Below are 19,831 nucleotides of genomic sequence, written 5' to 3'. Positions count from 1 at the left end.
ATTTGATTGTAGTCTTTAGAAGGGCACAACAATAAGTTGCCCAGTTCGTTTTACAAAGCCTAAACCAAGAAAGCTGAAACAGAAACAAGGGCAGGGATTACCAATGTTCACCAATTCATTCCACATACAGAATGGAAATCTGTCCAGAAAATTCTATTGGTATTGATGGTGGAGGTTGTCTTTGTTTTTGGGTGCACAAGCAATACATCATTGGTTATGTTTTCTCCACCCCATTTGCATTGTGTTTCCTTTTCATTGAAATAAACAGCCTTTGCATTGAAATGAGAAGCATGCAGTAGCATAATGAGCACTCACACTATATTGTAGGTGCCTTCTGCGGGATCGTGTGTGGTTCTACAGTTCCCAGGGAACTTGTTAGTAGAAGGTGGCTGGCTTGCTTCTCTGTGTATTATTCAGAGGTTCATGCCCTGCCTCAGCTTTAAGTTTCGTTTCCTGGGAAGTGGGGCCAGACTCATTATAAATAGGGGGAGGAGCCAGTATTAGCCAGTCAGACGGCTCTGGAGATTCACCCTCCCAACCCTCCCTTTGTTAATGTTTATTGTTTACAGGTTAACTTATTCTTCCTGTTTAGCGGGCCCTGCTACGGTCTTTGATTGGTTGCTGTTGAAGGATTGGGAAGAAATTTTCCTGCATTGGCAGGTTTTGTCTTCCCCATAGCAATTCGTCACAACTTGGGCGGTTATGACCTTGGGTGGAATCCTTTAGTCTTTTCTTCCCTATAATGGGGGGGGGGGGTAAGTGGTGACTCAACCCCCTGTGGCGGCGATTGCAGGGTCCCCTCTTAAAGGGGTTACAGTACATAAATGGGTGTTACTGGCAATACATTGAAAGGTTGTCAATGAACTACCCTGTGTGTGGGGATATGGGCTCGGCTGTCTGCCTACACGCAGAGCACCCCCATATCCCATTTACCCTGATGTGGCCCAGTTCCCCAGCTGGGGGTCTGGGAGGGATACATGCCCAAGGCCTAAGCCAAGGTCTTCCTACATTTGGAAGTATAATAAAGTTGTGGCCTAATTTAAATTCCATAACGTTGTCAGAGTCTTTATTTCCTTTCCCACATTCCCTGGGGGCTGGTGCTGTTATGCCTGGTCACGCAATGATAATTACTAATTGCGTAAAATTGCACCACAGTGGACAGCAAGACACTATTGTTGTTTTTGTCAGAAGTTGGCCTTCAGTGGAACAGAAGCACCTCTGCACGCAACAAACACAGGTTGGAAGGAAAATTGTTTCCTTCCTAGAGCCCAAGCTCAGGGGTGGGAGTTTCTGCTGGTCCTTGGTGTGGCTGCCCCACAATGCCTAGCCTCTCCATTTGATCTGAATGTGAAGCAGCCCTGCATCCACTCGCTGATAGTCCTATCCTTCCAACCTGCAAAAATGTTTAATACTTCTGTTCTCCTCCCATAAAGGCCTTACCTATTCTGAGGTTGTTAAGGCATCAAAGACACTGGTGAGAAGACATTTCAGAGTAGCTGAGAATTGTCAAAATTTGGTGCTAAGTGGCTTTAGAAAACCCAGCTGCTTCTATTACATCCCTTGTAAAAGGACAACACACATAATATAATGTTGTTTCCTCTTACATGATGGGTGTTGCTGCTGCTTTTTTTAGAGATGGGAACAATGGCAAATGAGTTGAAAAGGACATTTCAACAACAATCACCTAGACAGCAGGGTTGTTGTTTTTTAATTAAAGGAGAAAATAAGTCAGATTGGAACATCTGGCCACCTTTTGGTTTCATTTCCAAATGGAGGGGCTAATTTCAGGGAACGAATGTTTTGAAAGCCTATCTAGATACTTGTTGAAGGTACTCCTTAGCAAAGGTTACCAATTCAGTTTGTTCTTGCTAGAATAGCCTGCCTCTTTAAGCAAAAAATGTCCCAAAGCTTTGCTTCATCAAGCAGATGTAGCTATTGGGCGAGCTTGGGAGGGCAGTAATCTTCTGTGCTAGTGTTTTTTGGTTTTCTCATTACAAAAATTGGCTTTCACTTTCTGGCGAGAGAACAAGAAAGAGAGGCCTGATCACTGTCACCCTACCCTCAGGGGCTGTAGAACAGGAGGAGCAACAGCCGCAGAACTGCCAAGAGCAACAGCAGATAGTTTAAGCAACAGCTGTCTGGCTCTGTAGCTTCTGCTTGGACATCAATTTGAGCTCTGCAGTTTAGGCAGCTTCTGATGTTTGTCCCCAATGACTCGCACTGGGCCCAGTTAGAATCAGATGCTATTTCTATGCAGCAGGAAGGACAGTAGTCTCTTTTAGTTGCCTCAGCTGGTTTGGTAGCGGTCTAAGGGAGAATGACCAGCGACAAGCCTTGGGGCCTTTGAGGGGTTGATGGCCAGGGCCCACTGTGAAAACTAGAAATGTGTGGTTTAAACTGCATACTTTCTGCATTACAGAGGCAATGTGTTGAACTTCAGGGGGGTGGAGTTTGTTTTCTTTTTACAGGGATATCACTTAAATTCTGTAAAGCATGAACTGGACCTGAATCTGTCCCAAGAGCAGAGTGTTTGTACACACATACAGTACGTCTAAACCCCTGCAAGTACAGTCATGTAATCACATTTTGAAGTTCAGAATAATTTTGGATACCCACACGGTGCCAAATCCCATTGAAAGTAGATTCATCTGCACAGGGGTGAAACACCCCTGATACATTTGCAGCTTTGATTTTTATGTTTGTACACCTCTCCAGTTGGACATCACTCTGGTGAGTGGTGGGACGGTAGCTTTTCATTGTTATTTCTTGCTCCCTCAATGCATGTGCTATATTGTGCATCTAAACTTTTCTTCTCACCATATGTTCATAGTCTATCATTTCCTATTTCAAGGAGGCAAGGAGGCAGTTCTTCATTCTGGAGGCCCTTTTAAATGCACTCATTGTTAATAGGAAGTCCTCGACTCAGTTAATGTCCTCTATCCTTGACACATCATTTTAGGGCATTTTATGATAATTTATTTTTAAAAAGACACGCTCGTGGAACTCCTAGGTGGGGAGCTAGGACAAATGCATCCTTGTTACTGCATATTAGTTTTGCAGTTGTCTAGAATGTGAAGCGAGTCTGAGCTCACAAAGCTTTGGCCTTCCTGAATACCCTGCTGCCTTTTACTCTCGCAATGTTCACCTCAGACTAAAGTTGTTTTGGCCTGTATTTTATGGAGAATTTGGAGGGCCATGGACGAGTGAAATGTCTGCAAGATTCTGAAGCAAGTTGTTTGGTCGAATTGCAGGACAACTAACACAGTTTCTTTGGTGACTTGTTTCACCACTGATTGGGAGTTGGTACTTTTCTGTGACAGCATGTCTAAACTGCTGCAATATTTAGATCAGCAATAGTGTAATGGGGAACCTCTGGCCCAAAGAGTAAATGTGGCCCTCCAGGTCATTCTTTCTGGCCCTTTGGACCCTCCCTCTCTCCTAGGCCACATCCCCACTCCAGCAATACCCACTTTGAATGTTTCTATATCACAGTCAACCTTCTGAATTGTTAGCCAGTAATCTGCCTGATAACAAAGGAATATTAATAGTAGTTTCATTGGGTATGAGAGAGGGGATGCATGTGAACCCCTCCCCAGTGGTGGAGCTTCATGCTCCGACACTGGGGGGTGGAGAGCAGGCGGGGGCAGGGCGCGCGTCCTGGGGGCGGGGCATGCCACCTGAGGGGGCAGGATGTCCAGTGCGGGCAGGGAGGCAGCCGCGATGGCACCCTACTGGGATCACACTGCCAGGGGCAGGGCCCTCCCCCCGCACTCCTCTTCTTCCGCCAGTGCCCCTCTCTTCCACCTATTTGCTAGTCCTACAAAATGTTAGGGGTTTTTTTGGTTTCATGGGAAATTCTTTGGGTGTTTTCTTTGGACAGGATCCTCTAAGTGTTCCTCCATGTTGCTTCTGAGGTTAAATGTTTACCAACAGTACAGCAATATTTGTATGTATCTCCCCTAAAGTTGGTTTCATGGAATTCAATTCAATTGCACTGCAAATTTGTATTGGATTGCAGCCTCAGCAGCAACTCTGGGCATAAGTAGAAGTCAAGGAGCTAGATCTCACAGTTCAGGAATCTGTGTCTATGAAGGCACACCACTGTTTCTTTTCATATAAGAAAGTCGCCTGACTTGAAGGTTACAAATATACCTCAAAATATCTGGCCACGTGTGCCAATTTCTACATCCAAAACCTTTCAAGGCAAAGCTCTCCCATCTCATCTGAGTAGCCACATTGCTTTAGTACAGATGTTCTTGTCTTGGTACTCTGTATGAATGGACTACTTTGACTTTTCAACACATGTAACAAGCTGAGCATTAACATCTGCAAAGCTGAGATTACAGTCATGCATCATACAGATGCTTTGAGATATATTACTGCAGAAGAAAAGAAAGGGGGATCCCTTGTGACAAGCTCAAAGAAGGAACTTACAAGTCTGCAGGCAATGCACAACCTTGACACACTTATGCTGCTGTTTAGAAGTAATTAATGATGATGTCTTTTGCTCACTTCCACTGCCCAACTTTTGACATATATTACACATTGCCTTTGTGTCATTAGTTGCAAGCAGGCCAAGATCAGGAACATGAGAAGTTACCTTATAACAAGTGAGACTATTGGTCCACCTTTCTGAGTGCTGAATAGAGTGACTGGCAGAAGCTCTCCAAGGTTTCAAATAGGGATCTTTCTCAGCCTTAAATGAAAGTTGACAGTGAAAACCTTTGTGCATGAATGTGTTCTACAAGAGCTATGGTCCTTAAAATTGCTAGCATCTTGTGGCTAGGAGACAAATCCAGTGCTCCTCCCTCCCAACCACCCCCACATCATCAGCCCTGTTCTGCACAGCAGCCAGGGTAGAAGGGAACACAGAATTTGGCCCCAGATCAGGTCTGATGCCATCATGTGATGACAGTGGGGTTGTCTCAGTATCCAATAGATCGCAGGCTGGACAGCAGAGTTTTCCACAGGCTGAAAGGGTGATCTCCATGATGATGGAACGACACTGGCACCATTTTGCAGGTGGTGACCAGTGGAAGGATGGCAGGACTGCAGGGTCTCAGACCTCTGCCTGATACTTTTTTTAAAAAAACACAAAACCTAGAGGGGCCAAGGCTTGAACTTTGGACATTGTGCACGCAAAGCATGCGGCCATCCACTGTTAAAGAGTCTTCAGAGCAGTGGCATAGCGTGGGTTGCCAGTGCCCAGGGCCACACAGCGGGGATGTGTGGAAGGGTAGAAAACTGACAGAGTCGCATGCACATCCAACTGCCTAGCGTGTCCATGTCACCCAGGAGAACATAGCCACAGGGATAAGAAAAGAAGAATCATTCCATTATCTGGAGAGGTCACTTCCTGTTTCACATGGAGAAGCTGTTTTCAATGGAGTCCAGCTACAGAAGTGCGCAGCTGTACTGTGGCAGCACTGGGAGTTGAAATTTTAGGGGCCCCCCCCACCCTAACAATTTTGCACCTGGGGCAGTCACCCCTCTGGCTCCCCCATGCTATGCCAGTCAGGAATAACTTTCCTGCCTAAACAAAACAAGACAGAACAGCAACAGGAAGCACCTGACTCCACCTAGATGCAGTTAAGTCCAGTGCCACCTAGTGGCTCTATAATATAATGACACTATTTCCCCCCACTCTCTCTCCAAAAATATAGTTGGGGTGTTGTTTTTGGATGTCCTAGCTTTTGTCTATCTGGTGCAGAAATAAGCAGTGACTGCCTGTTGAAATTATGTATAAATATTTGTTTATATTTCAGTTTTATGATCAAATCCAATCCTTTCATCAACTAAATGGTGTGGTAAAGGTAATATTTTGGTGATATGCATTTGAATGTTTCTGTGTCCTTAGCCACATCCAACAGCTTTTCAGGGGCATTGGTATTTATGTTGGTCTCCTGCCATCCCTGGGATTCACTTGGCTTCTAATGATTTCTTTAATTACTTTGCTGAAATGGTTTAATGATCTTTGTCTAGTAATGCCTTCCCACTTTGAAATTATCGGTCTTTTGTGACTGAGTTTGGTTCTTCAGCATTCTGCTCCCTGCATTTTATTAGCACGTAACTCTTTTTGACTTCAAAGCTGTGTAATTAAATGATTGCTGCATTACATTAAACTGCCGTGAGGTAAAGGCAATGGATCTCTTAGCACATTGCAAAGTGAATGACAGGGCTGGCATGTATTTGTTTGCTTTTCCTAGAGAGGAGAGTTATTTTTTTCATAAATGCAAAAATAAAATAAAATAGTGTGTATCTCATCCCCACATTGCTTTCGCGCCTTGCTATATTTTAATCACCCAATATATGCTGTTTGGAGAGGATGACAGAATTAGTTGATACTTGGGGTATTTTGCGAAAAGATGTTTATTGTAAGGAAAATACCCTAAGGTCCAACTCGCCTATGCTGAGGAATACTTTTTCACAGTAAGATATCACATGGAACAACCGTAAGGTAGTGCACAGTTTTCACCAATTTCATATGATGACTTGTTGCACAAGGCACAGCAGCCTCCAAGGCTTGCCTCTATCTAGCACTTGAGATTATTGCAGGACTGAAAATATTTGAGCAAAATTCCCAACGAAAGAACAGTGGCAATAAAAATTGATGAGCTATGCAGAGTTGGCTAAATTGACATACAAACTGCGGGACAAGGACAACCGTGACTTTAAGGAAGAACAGGAGCTTCTTACAAATTATCTAAAAAGACAACAAAATGAACTGGATTCCTTGGCAGGTTTTGAATAAACATACACAAATTTATTGGTTGATAACATGATAGATAGACAAGGCAAGGATATGTATAATTTTATAACATGTTCTTTTCTGGACCTTTCCCAACTATACAATATCCATTTTGAGTTGAAGGGACCATAACTGTACACAGTAGTCCAAATGCAGTTGCATTATAAATTTGCATAATCTCATGATACTGACAGTTTTATTTTCAATTCCTTTCCTAATGATCCCTAGCATGGAATTTGCATTTTTTTTAAGCTTCTGCACACTGGGCCATCATATTCATATTCATTGACCTACCTACTATGACCCCAAGGTCTCATTCCTGGCCAGTCACCACCAGTTCAGAAACCATGAACATATATCTGAAATTGTGATCCCCCCATACGTGAACCTCATGCCTGTTACAAGCCATCCAGTCCCCACAAATTGCTGTCAGATTTTTGCAACCAAGTGATGGTTTATCTACAGACTTCAGTTCTGATACAAGATCTTGATCCTGTAGTTGTACACAATAGATCTTTTCTCTCATCACACTTACCTAACTGGTTAACTATTGACATGGTGCAAATGAACTCCTATCAGTATAGAAACAGTGTTTAATTAAGTTAAACTGCATTTGGTCTTGGCAAGAACAAAGCCTATGAGTACACAACAACGCCAAGAAATTCTTGGATATAAAAGCAAAATTCTGCCATGGGGGGTGGGCGGGTGGAGGATGGTGAAACTCAATTTAGCATAGTGTGATGACATAAAATTCATAGTTTGGCTGCCAGATTTCTAATTAAATTGTCCTTTATTGCCCCTGTTTTGGGATTTATTTCTCTTCTTTAACACATTGGCTTGTCTATTATGGGAAATTTAAGACAGAAATGTTCCTATCCTTCAGCTGCCCTTCAGTGGAAGCCGTCCTCTTGCTAACTTGGAAACAAAATTCACACCCAAGGAGAACTATGCCAGCCACATGCAGACTTCTTCCTTCTCTTCCTTAATGAACTTTCAAAGACTAGTGTAATAGTGAAAAGTGCAAATAACATGAAAAGGGATAGTGAGTAATATCCTCAGAAGTTGCCAAGTACAATGCACAATTGTTATAAGAATTTTAAGGAGATAGATAGATAGATGATAGATAGATAGATAGATAGATGATAGATAGATATAGATAGATAGATAGATAGATAGATAGATAGATAGATAGATGATAGATATTTCATAACTGTATATATAAACCACATGTCTGACACCCCATAGAAAAAGTCATGAACAAATTGACCTCAAATATTTCTCTGCAAAGTCAAAGTGGGAAACCTCCCCATTGTCTCTTTCCTCACAAATCCTGTCTTAAGGGCACATTCAAGATATGAACAGGGTGTGAGCCTGTGACCTAGATTCAGGAATTAAGTAGTTATAATAACAAAAGAGTGGCCAAAACCCAGATAATGCAATCAGGTAACTTGCCAGACAGGAGATAAACAACGTACTCAGATTTCTGTTGTAGACTGCCTTTTCTGTGATGTAGGTATGATGTATCTGGGGTGTGGTCTTGGGCTACACCCCTTCTGTGATGTATGTATGATGTTTCTGGGGGTGGTCTTTCACTCCAGGGTGGGCAATTTAAAATGTCTATACAAGGGCAGGCACACCTTTGTTCTGGGTCCTCCTGCGTATGAGGGGAGCACTCTGTTGCAACAGCTTTAATAAAGATCAGGCTTACCAGCTGCTTTGCTTCCCAGTATTCTTTGGTTGGTCTCTGTTATTTTCTCCTACCGATAGAGAACCTACAAAAGGACTCTCTGTGGGCTCTTTGGTACCCCATAAGGGAAAAGGAGCAGTGGTGTTTTTTTACTTACATCAACAATAATACTCAGTCTCAAGGCTTTCTCCTTGGTGGATTTCTTTCCTGCATCAAACTGATGGCTGCAGTACTTAGCTCTTTTATATTCTTATGAATTTATTTAGACAATTTCTAAAACACATCTTCAGCCAAAACTTCCCACACCACCAATCTAACCCTACAATGTTCATCTGCAGGACTTGGGCACCTTCTAGATCTCACACCCATTCTGCAAAACTGAGTGTCAAGTGGATAGTGCCCCACAACACATGAGTGTGCTCCCCTAGCATCCTGTACAGCATGTGGAACTTCTGAGGCAGATATCCAAGAGTTCCTCAATTCATAGACACAAGAAACTGCCTTATATTGAGTCAAGACCATTGGTCCATCCAGCTCCATATTATTGAGAATGGCTGCAAGTGTTTTTCCAGGGTTTTTTCTCAGCCTGCCTGCAGCTGCTAGGGAATGAACCAGGGACACCCCCCATGAAGAAGAAGAAGAAGAAGAAGAAGAAGAAGAAGAGGAGGAGGAGGAGGAGGAGGAGGAGGAGGAGGAGGAGGAGGAGGAATTTGGATTTGATATCCCACTTTATCACTACCCGAAGGAGTCACAAAGCAGCTAACATTCCCTTCTGCCCCCACAACAAACCCTCTGTGAGGTGAGTGGGGCTGAGAGACTTCAAAGAAGTGTGACTAGCCCAAGGTCACCCAGCAGCTGCATGTGGAGGAGCGGAGACACAAACCCAGTTCACCAGATTACGAGTCTACCGCTCTTAACCACTACACCACACTGGTAAAACATGTGCTCTAACACTGAACTATCCTTTCATTGTTTTAGCTACAAAAATAAGCAGGGCTGGTCTAACTCAGCCCTGGATGGAACCCCGACTCTATTGCAAACAACAATACATTATTACAGTACATTGTATTCTGCCCTTCCTCAAAGAGGATCAAGTCAACATACAGGGTTATTCTGCCTCACAATAATGCTATGCAGTAAGTTAGGCTGATAGATAGCGATTGGCCCGAGGCCAGCCAGAGCATCTCCCCTTTATAGGAAAGAAATGGAATGGTTTAACAGTTCCCCAAACACACCACCTTTTTAAAACACACATCCTTAGCAAGTCAGAATCTTTGAAATTAGTTTTAGCACACCTCGTTCACAAACAAATAAAACCTGGCATGTTAGCTTGAATGCATAAATTAATCTGTTTCTGAAAAGGAGAAGCAGATTATAGGGCAGGTAAAGGATTAGGAGAGGGGGGAACTAATACCCCCCCAATCCCAACCCTGAATCTTAAGTTATCCACACTGATGTGTCCCTCCCAAGCCCAGTAAATCAGAGCAAACGAGTTTCATGAACAATCCACCAGATGGGAAAATGTTCACATCCCACAAAATGTTGATCAGATTTATTTGAGAAGCAAGCTGTAACCATATGCATATCAGAGGAAGGAAAATGGATTTTCAGATTGTCAGTGACTGCTGTCAGGCTTGCAGCTGTATGATTTTAATGCCGGATTGCCATTCCTACAGTAGGTTTGCTCGTCTCCACTTACCTCTTTGCCAGCTAGTATGATTAATATTGATTCAGTTTTACAAGCAATTAAATTGGAAAACATAAACAACCTTTTTATTGGCTTTTTGCTAGACAGAAATAAGCATCTGGATTCCCTGCTCTCCCTGAGATATATTAATATCACAGCAGCCAGAAGCTTCATGGTCACAAGGAGGCTCAAAATAATGTCTATATATATATATAATCTCAAAGCCCTTTATATCCCTGGAATTTACTCATTCATCCAAAGCTTCAGGTCATGGCAATTTATGGGCATCTCATTGCATTGACTGAAAGTATCCCATGATATAAGAATGAGGAACATACAGAGGACTTTTCCCCCCAGCTGGAGCTCACTAGAGCTGAGTTCTGGCAACTCTCAGCTGGGCACCATTGCCATTCTAAGAGAACAACGGAGAAGTTCATGGTGAGACCTCTTTTTCTAGAAAAATAGCACTAAACACACACACACACACACACACACACACACACACAATATGACAATCTTTTCTGTTAACTGCTTGAATAAGGGTTTAGTCATTTTCCCTCCCACTTCTGAGTTGCCTTCCCTCTTTGAGCTAAAGAGATTTTGGGTTGTAAAAAGTTGTGTGGGTGCAGTTTATTAATTTCTATTATGTTTTTCTTCCTGAAAATAAAGCATCTCTCGTAAACGTCAATTTAGAATACAACAAAAGTGGATTAAAATATTGTTAAAAGGAATAAAATGTCAGCAAGAGAGCAGAAGGGGAACAAAAAGGACCCACAGCAGCAGCAAAAACAATACATTATCTAGCCAGCCCTCTCAAAAGCCCCTACAGAATAAGAACATCATAGCCTGCCAAATGGGTGGTGGAAATTACCATGGATTCAGGGTAAAACATGTGATTCCTGTAACTTGGGACCAGATCAGAAAATACCGCACACACACTCCAAATCCATCCCAACATGTAGAGGGGAGCATTCCCTTCCAGCCTGGCATACTTCTCCACCTACATACATCAGAGATGGGAAGACGAAGAAGAAGAAGAAGAAGAAGAAGAAGAAGAAGAAGAAGAAGAAGAAGAAGAAGAAGAAGAAGAAGAAGAAGGGAGTTTGGATTTGATATCCCGCTTTATCACTACCCGAAGGAGTCTCAAAGCAGTTAACATTCTCCTTTCCCTTCCTCCCCCACAAGAAACACTCTGTGAGGTGAGTGGGGCTGAGAGACTTCAGAGAAGTGTGACTAGCCCAAGGCCACCAAGCAGCTGCATGTGGAGGAGCGAACCCGGTTCCCCAGATTATGAATCTACCGCTCTTAACTACTACACCACACTGGGTAGGGATGGGCAAATTTGCCAATTTTGCTAAATGCCCAATTCTCATCTTGCTTTTGGTTCCATCTCAGTTTGTGACTCTTTTTAAGTCCCCATCAAAATCCATCCACATTTAAGTGAACATTTCTCCTAATATTTTTGTACACGGTTTACCTAATATGCACGGTTTTTTTGCAAAGCAATTTCCTAATAACATGCACTTTTGAATTACTGTCACTCACACATGTATATTTAACCACATTTTACCCTAGTATATGCATTTGTGTGCACATTACTTGGCTGGAGAACTGAAGCACTGGAAAATTTGGAGAATTTTGAAGGAGGGCTGTGTTTCAATTTGCATGCTGTTTCAGAAATTGCAAATTAGGATGATTTGCCTATACATGTTGGGCCAGATCAGGAGAGAAGTATTGTCTACCCAGCAGCTTGGTCTATAAAGGTTTTAGGATGAAGGACAGCGGACCTCTTACGTTCATGATGTATCAGTGATCAGCTATTCATGCCAACTTTGTATGGGTTTCTGACACTTTGATGAGCCTTCTGGGTGCAGTTTAGACTCAGTTCAGTTTGGACAGGGCAAGCTCTCAGATTGAAAATATCCAACACTTAGCTCAGTAGCATAGGACTATATATTATTTTTGTTTGACGTGAAGAATAGTCTGTGCCATGTTCCCTATTGGGAAAGATATATGTTATGATGTGAAATCAAGAAGACCTTGGCAACGACCCATTCATTACAACCTTCAGATGAGCTTGGCACTCAGTTGGTACCCCCCACCCCCACCCCGCAAATATAAACCTGTTGCATATCCATAGCACTTTTCCAGCAAAATTAGACCTGTGCTATTCATATCAGAACCTGCAAATCTTGAACATTCACAGTATCCCAACATTGTTCTTTTGTATTGTGAGGCACCACAAGTCTGTCCCAAACTATATATATATATTTATTTATATATTGCATTAGCCATGTGGCCATAGCATGATATACATTAAAATAACAACATAAAATGGGGGTGGGGAGGTAAAGGTAGATATCGTCCTGGGCGATTACTTAGAGAAAGGAAAAAAAAAAACTGCTGTGGCTGGAGGAGGACCGTTAAAGGGTCCTTCGGCTCCTCAGATTTGTCCTAACTCGATTGTCCTTGTACAATAAGGCTACTTGGAATTTCGCTCGATTGTGCGGTGTGTCGCCTGCAGCTGTGGTGTTAAGGAAGAAGTTAGTGCCGCTTTCCTCTTCATCACACTAAGCAGGAAGTTAGCTGTCATCTCGGTAATCCAACAAACAGAATCCTGCAAAAAGAGGGACACTATCCAAGGCTGGATTGGGAGATGGAACTTATTCACGGGGGGAGTTAAAAACCGAGATCTTTCATCTGTCCAGTTGGGGCAGAAGAGCATTACATGTTCCATAGTCTCTAGGGACGTGTCATTACAGGTGCATGTTCTATTTGCGATGGGAACTCTGGAATAACGACCCGACAGAACTGCTGTAGGAAAACAGTTGAGACGGGCACAGGTAAAGGCCCTTCGCTTAGCTTCCGAAGAAATTGTGAAGCAGTATAGAGGGATCCCTTCAGGGGGTGGAATAGCTAGGGCTAGGCCTGAACACGGTCCTCTTGCATAGGAGGCTGTGTTAGAGAAGTCAAGTTGCTGTAGTTTCTTTTTAATTAGAGGTAGGGCCGCCGGGCTGATACACTCTAAGTTAAAAACAGTTTTACAATTCAGATTGAGAAGAGAGCGGAATTTGAGGTTAATTGTAGTTTTCCAAGGGGAGTTATGAATCTCTCTTGGGATCAGATTGGAAAAACCACCTCTAATTCGGGCATCCGATGCTAATAGGTGGATGCTGTAGGAAATGGCTCGACTCCATGCTCGTTTAACAATTGAGGGCTGGACGAACTCGAGTCGTAAGGCTGCACCTGATACACATCTCGGGATGCCGGAAAGAGATCTCAGAAACATATGAAGTGGGCGATCCAGGTTACCTGATATTGCTGTGGTCCATACTTCACATCCATATAATAATTTAGGGACAACTTTGGCATTAAATATTTGAATTGCTGCTGGAAGGTGTTTGCCGCCCTTCTGGTGGTAAAATCGGACAATGGCGTTAGAGGTCGTGGTTGCAGCGAGAAAGGCAGATTGTAGATGGGTGGACCAGGAGAGATTATAAGTGAATATTAGGCCTAGATATTTAAAGGATTTTACCTTTTCTAAATAGCCACCTGTGATCTTAAGCGGCTCCAACTTGAGTTTGCGGGAACGAGTGAAGTGGAGGACTTTCGATTTTTTATAATTAATATTGAGGGCTTCCACCTTACAATAGGCGATAAATGCATTAACTGCATTTGCTAGGTCCGCAGCTGTTCTGGATAAGATGACGGCATCATCAGCATAGAAAAGGGAGGCAACGGGGTGGCCTGCTAAATGAGGAGGATACTTAGATGCTAGCTTCAGAGTGAAAATTGCATCATGAAGATAAAGATTAAATAGTAAAGGGGCCAACCTTGTCGGACGCCCTTGGCCGTTGGAAATGGAGTAGTGAGGGAGCCGTTGGGACCACTTCGGATGCGAGCTGTGGTGTTTGAATAAAGGGAAATAATTAGGGAGAGGAGGTGCGGATCAATTCCCAGGTGGGCAAGTTTGGACCATAATCTCTGCCTAGGAATGGAATCAAAGGCGGCCTCCAGATCCATGAAAGCGGCAAATAGGTGGCCTTGCCTTGGAGCAGTGTATTTACTGGCAAGGTGATAGAGAGTTAGACAGTGGTCCATGGTTGACGCTGACTTTCGGAAACCGATCTGTTCTAGCGGTAGAATGTTCCTCTCCTGGACCCATGAGAGAAGTTCCTCCAGTAAAACAGCGGCAAATATTTTCCCCGGGATGGATAATAAACTGATGGGGCGATAGTTCCTTGGGATGTTTGGCTGACCGCCTTTGAAGATCGGAACTATTATAGCTTCTCTCCAGGAGTCGGGGATGTCTAGGGCAGAGGAGATAGCGGTGAATACACCACAAGTCAATAAAACAACCAACCACCAAAATTGATCCCTATCACTGTTGTAGGCCCTGAAGAATTCTAGGGTTCAAGGGAAGATCTCCTAGACTCCCCCCCAAAAAACCCCCACATGCATACAATATACTCATAGCTGTCAAGTGTCCCTTATTTGAAGGGACAGTCCCTTATTCCAGCGCCATGTCCCGCTGCTGTCCCTTATTGATAGATGTCCCTTAAATGTCCCTTAAATGATGTCCCTTAAATTTCAAAGGAAGCAGCTCCTCTCCCTCCCTCCCTGCTGGCCAGGGAGAAGGGAGGCTCCAACTGTGTTGCTTGGCTGTGTTGCTCACCCAATAAGAAGTCTAAGAACGACTGGGGGGTGGAGCTTGCATGCCTTGTGTGTGGCTAGTTAATGCAAGCTGAGGGGTTTTTTGAAAGCTGGACGCCATTTTGTTGCACGTGCTGCTGCAAACTTTGCAGTGCATAGCCAGGCCGGGGAGCCATCTTAAGTTGAGGCTGCATAGGCCTTGTGGTGCATGTGATTCAGATTCTATTCAGTTGAACCTCTGGTTACAAAGTTGGTTGGACAGTGTTCTCAAAGCTACCAGCATGAGTTTGACCAGGAGGACAGGAAGACTGGAGTGCCTGGAACAGGTGAGGCTGCAGGTCCCTTATTTTGGCTGCTGGTCCCTTATTTTCAAGGCTGCTGGTCCCTTATTTTCAAATCTGTAAGTTGACAGCTATGAATATACTGGTTACACTGGCAGAAATCAAACAGATCATATGCTACAATTGGACCTTCCAAAAGAGCAGATCCAGTTGCCTACATAGTAAATATTGGTTGCATTCGGTTACCTTGTAACATATCAGTTGCATCTTGTTTTGCAACTTACTAGTTACATGTCCAATAATCAAACTGAACTTATGCTACACTTTCCCAAGAGAACAGATCTATTTGGTTAACGTGCCTGCTTAAATTCCCAATTTACTTTTTGTTAGGAGGCCAACTGTGGAATTCTCAGCTTAAATTCTGCCAGACTCCTTTCCTTCATTAAACATCACATTCACCTTCTGCAATGAGCAGAAAGACATGGCTTAATAGTAGGACCAATTGCTTCTTATGAAAGAAAAAGGAGCTTGACAATGAAACATATATAGGTTGGCTGTTAATGGCTTTCATACACTTTGCCTTATTAAGCGATCACCGTCTGAAGGCCTCTGCCTAACCCTGCACTGGAAGACTGATTAAAAATTATCCTGACTTTGCCTTTCACACTAATTTAGATTTATGAGCATGCCAGCTTAAGGAATAGGTCTCTCTCATCAAACTCAAAATTATAAGTTTCCTTTTTTTTCCCCTCACCAGAATAAGATGTTTTATTCATTGGCAAAATTCCCAGTTCAACAATATGATGAGAATAAATTATGTACATTTGCATGGCACTTTTGTGGGTTCCTAATTAAGAAATGGCACCGCTTCATCCAAGGGGATGCATTTTATTTAGTGACTAACGGGACAAATTCATTAACCCCTATAAATTCTGAGATTTCCCGGGAAGGATGGATTTATGATTGCTGTTAATTTTTCTCCATTGTGTTAGAAAACCTTTCACCTTACAATATTGATTAAGAGCAAAGAGTACATAAATCATGGTTGCTTTGCAGGTACAGCTGCTGGTTTGACAATTTTAGCATGACACAGTTAAGCTTGGGGTTGTTTTACTTTCGCGTTTCCTGCAGTAGGTTATCTCTCAGTACACATATGTTATGTGCAGAAGATTAAGGAAAAGTGATTCTATGAATTCCATATGTGTTAAGGAATTTTAAGCGGGGGGAGGGGTGAGTCAGAGATGTGTGGCTGTAACTTCTATTACCAGTGACATACTTGGACAGGGAAATGCCTATCCCACCCCGTGGAACGCCCTCCCACCTGATGTCAAAGAGAAGAACAACTACCAGACTTTTAGAAGACATCTGAAGGCAGCCCTGTTTAAGGAAGCTTTTAATGTTTAACAGACCACTGTATTTTAATACTTTGTTGGAAGTCGCCCATGGTGGCTGGGGAAATCCAGCCAGATGGGCAAGGCATAAATGAATTATTATTATTATTATTATTATTATTATTATTATTATTATTATTATTATTATTATTATTATCATTATTATTATTGGCATCATCATCACCATCATCAATGTATCACTTTTCTGACATATTGAAGAAGCACAGGAATGACTGCTCTTCACATCAAACGGAGGGCTTCCTTTTCTGTGCCCACACACAGCACCCCTGATCCAACATGACTCCTGGCAGAGCACTGCTGGACCATCTCCGCAAGTCATGAACCTTGAGGTTCCCACCAAACCTCACTTCAAATAACCAATTCTCACTGGGGAGGTGGAGCCAGGGGAGCGGACCAGGTAAGGGTAGGGTCAGTTCTTTAAGCATAAAGGGGGGTGGAGCCTACCTGGGTGCTCTTGGGGGTGTGTGGAGCGGTGACACAAGCCCCCCAGCAGCGACAATCCCAGGGTTCCCCATTAAAGGGGTTGTGTTGAGGGGAGTCACTGGCCATATGCTGAAAGACAGTCAGTGCACTCCCCTGTGTTGTGGTGAAATGGGGGGGGGTGCTCTCTGCTTAAACATACATCTTCCAGAGCCAGCCCAATCCCCAGACAGATAGGTGAACCCTGATGTGTCCCAGATCACCGGCCAGGGACTGGGAGGTATAAACGCCCAATTCCTAAGTCAAGGTCTTCCTGGGGTCAGGGGGTCTCCGCGTGGACACACAAATAACAGTAGCTAACCAGCAGCTAGCTTGACAATGCTTTTCTTTGGATAGTTTTGTACAGCATGCTGCTTTTTCTCTATTCCATTTAAAATATTTTTGGGGGGAAACCAGAACAACAGAAAGGAACCAGAAGGACATAAAATTCACCCCGTCAATTATATTTCTACAATAACTATGTTGTGGAAATAGCAGAAAGAAGCAATCTGAGAGCAGAGCTATAGTAATTATTATTATTATTTTTTATTATTATTATTTTTTATTTATACCCCGCCCATGTGGCTGGGCTTCACCAGCCACTCTGGGCGGCTTCCAAAAGAATATTAAAATACTATAATACATCAAACATTAAAAGCTTCCTGAAACAGGGCTGCCTTCAGATGTCTTCTAAAAGCCTGGTAGTTGTTGTTCTCTTTGACATCTGGTGGGAGGGTGTTCCACAGGGAAGGCGCCACTACCGAGAAGGCCCTCTGCCTGGTCCCCTGTAACTTGGCTTCTCGCATTGAGGGAACTGCCAGAAGGCCCTTGGTGCTGGACCTCAGTGTCTGGGTAGAACGATGGGGGTGGAGACCCTCCTTCAGATATACTGGACCAAGGCCGTTTAGGGCTTTAAAGGTCAGCACCAACACAGAACCTCTTCCAAAGAATCCTGGGAACTGAAATTTTCCCCTAACAGAGCTATGGTTCCCAACACCTTTAAAAAAAAACTAGCTAGGGCTGATGGGAGTTGTAGTTCAACATTATCTGGAGGTCCAAAGGTTCCTCCCACCTGCATTAGAACAACAGAAAAGTGGTTGATCATATTCCTGTATTCTGAAAATACATGCTAATTCTTGCCCAAACATCCCTTTGTATGATTAGTTATTTCAAAAGATGCTGTGCACCAGATAATTAGAGGACATTTCTGTGGCAGGTACTTTGGAAACTGCTGAATTAAAAAAAAATATAAAAGAGTTAAAGTAGCATTCTTTAAAACAGTTGGTGACTGTTTTCTATATATATATTCATATATTAGCTCAGCTGCTGTTCAGCCATCAAAAGCAAACCAAGGAAGGAAAATGGCTGCACAGAGTGCTAATCCTGCGATGACTTTTTTAAAAAGAGGGGTATAAATATATGTTAACTGAACCTTACATTTCAATTTGATAGCGGGAGCAGGCCATTTTCAATCATGGAAGCATTTACCCTTAGAAAAATGTAAATGAAGCTAAAATGGCAAGAAAGCATCCTGCGCATATTCAAATGAGAAAGAAGCACACAGACCAAGCTGGAGATGAAAACATAATGTTTTGTGCTTATTAATGCAAGCTGTCATGGCACCAGGTTTTTCCTTTCACCCCCTCCCCCTCGAGACTCTTCTCCGTGTGGAATGTAGGCGAATGTCTCATTATTCAAATCAATGCAAGCTATCTGGCAGCGAAGTCTCAACAAACAATCAAAATATTTATTAAGGATTTTAATATGGAGAAAAGGTCAAATACATAATTTGATCTGATTTTCTCTTCACAAATAGTATCTGACATATGCTTTTTTAAAAAAAAATGACCTGAAAACGAGGAAGAGATGATCAAAACAAACAAATAAACCGAAAAGAATCTCTTCGCAAACGTTTCTTGCAATGGCCTCAATTTACTGAATAATGTAATGCTTCTTATGGAAAAGCACGGAGTCACTGGAACTCAAAGAGTTGATCTGGTGGAGTGGAGACCAAACTAGACATTAACTGGAGATCACCAGTCAGTTCTCCCCAAGTGTCTCACTCTGGAAATGGACTGGGGGTGGAGGTAGGGAGATGTGATTTAATCCACATTTAAAAGCAACCTTGCCTAATCTGCTCTTTCCAAAATAATCTACAAACTGAAACACCCCTCCAAATCTTGCCCTGTAGTTCCCCAGCCACGTAATATGTACAAAAATGCATATATATGGGTAAAATGTGCATAAAATGCATATATTAGCAAAAATATGCAAACGCACCATCTTATGGAGAATAATATACGAAAATGCATTGTATTATGGAAAATAAGCTCTGTAAAAATGTGTATATTGGGGGGGAACTTACACTAAAATGATGATGAATTTTCTTGAGGGCTTTTAAATTCTAAAAGTCTCAAGCTGATGTGGAATGTGGAGAACTAAATTTAAGAGTGGAAAAATGAGAAGCAGAGAAGCCCAGACCGACAGAGTCACACATCCCTAACCATCTTCCACCTTTGTGTAAAAACAGCTTCAGGCTTTGGATTGGGTCTACAGTGCTGAGAAGGAGGAGTCACATTACTCTTGTCCAGGAAGATATTCATTATTAAGGGGGGAAAAGACAGGTATGATATGCTTATTCACTGCTATGTTTTCCTTTTCATGGCTAATAGTAGCTCTGGAGGAGTGGATTTGCACTAAGGAATTGCTATATCCCAGATCCAAATTGCCCTTTGCAATAGTTGCTCTTAAGAAACGCCCCCCCCAAAAAAAGATGGTGAGATATCTATTTTTATACATTTTTATTTGATAAATTTGAATTTTGCCCTTTCTTCCAAAGAAGCCCAGGGAGGCATCTAGTTTAGTGCTTGTTCTTAGACTGAGGTAAACCCAACATGCATCAGT

Source organism: Podarcis liolepis (genome assembly GCF_965112155.1).
Source record: "Podarcis liolepis genome assembly, chromosome: 8".
Lineage (NCBI taxonomy): Eukaryota > Metazoa > Chordata > Lepidosauria > Squamata > Lacertidae > Podarcis > Podarcis liolepis.
This window is presented reverse-complemented; position numbering follows the sequence as displayed.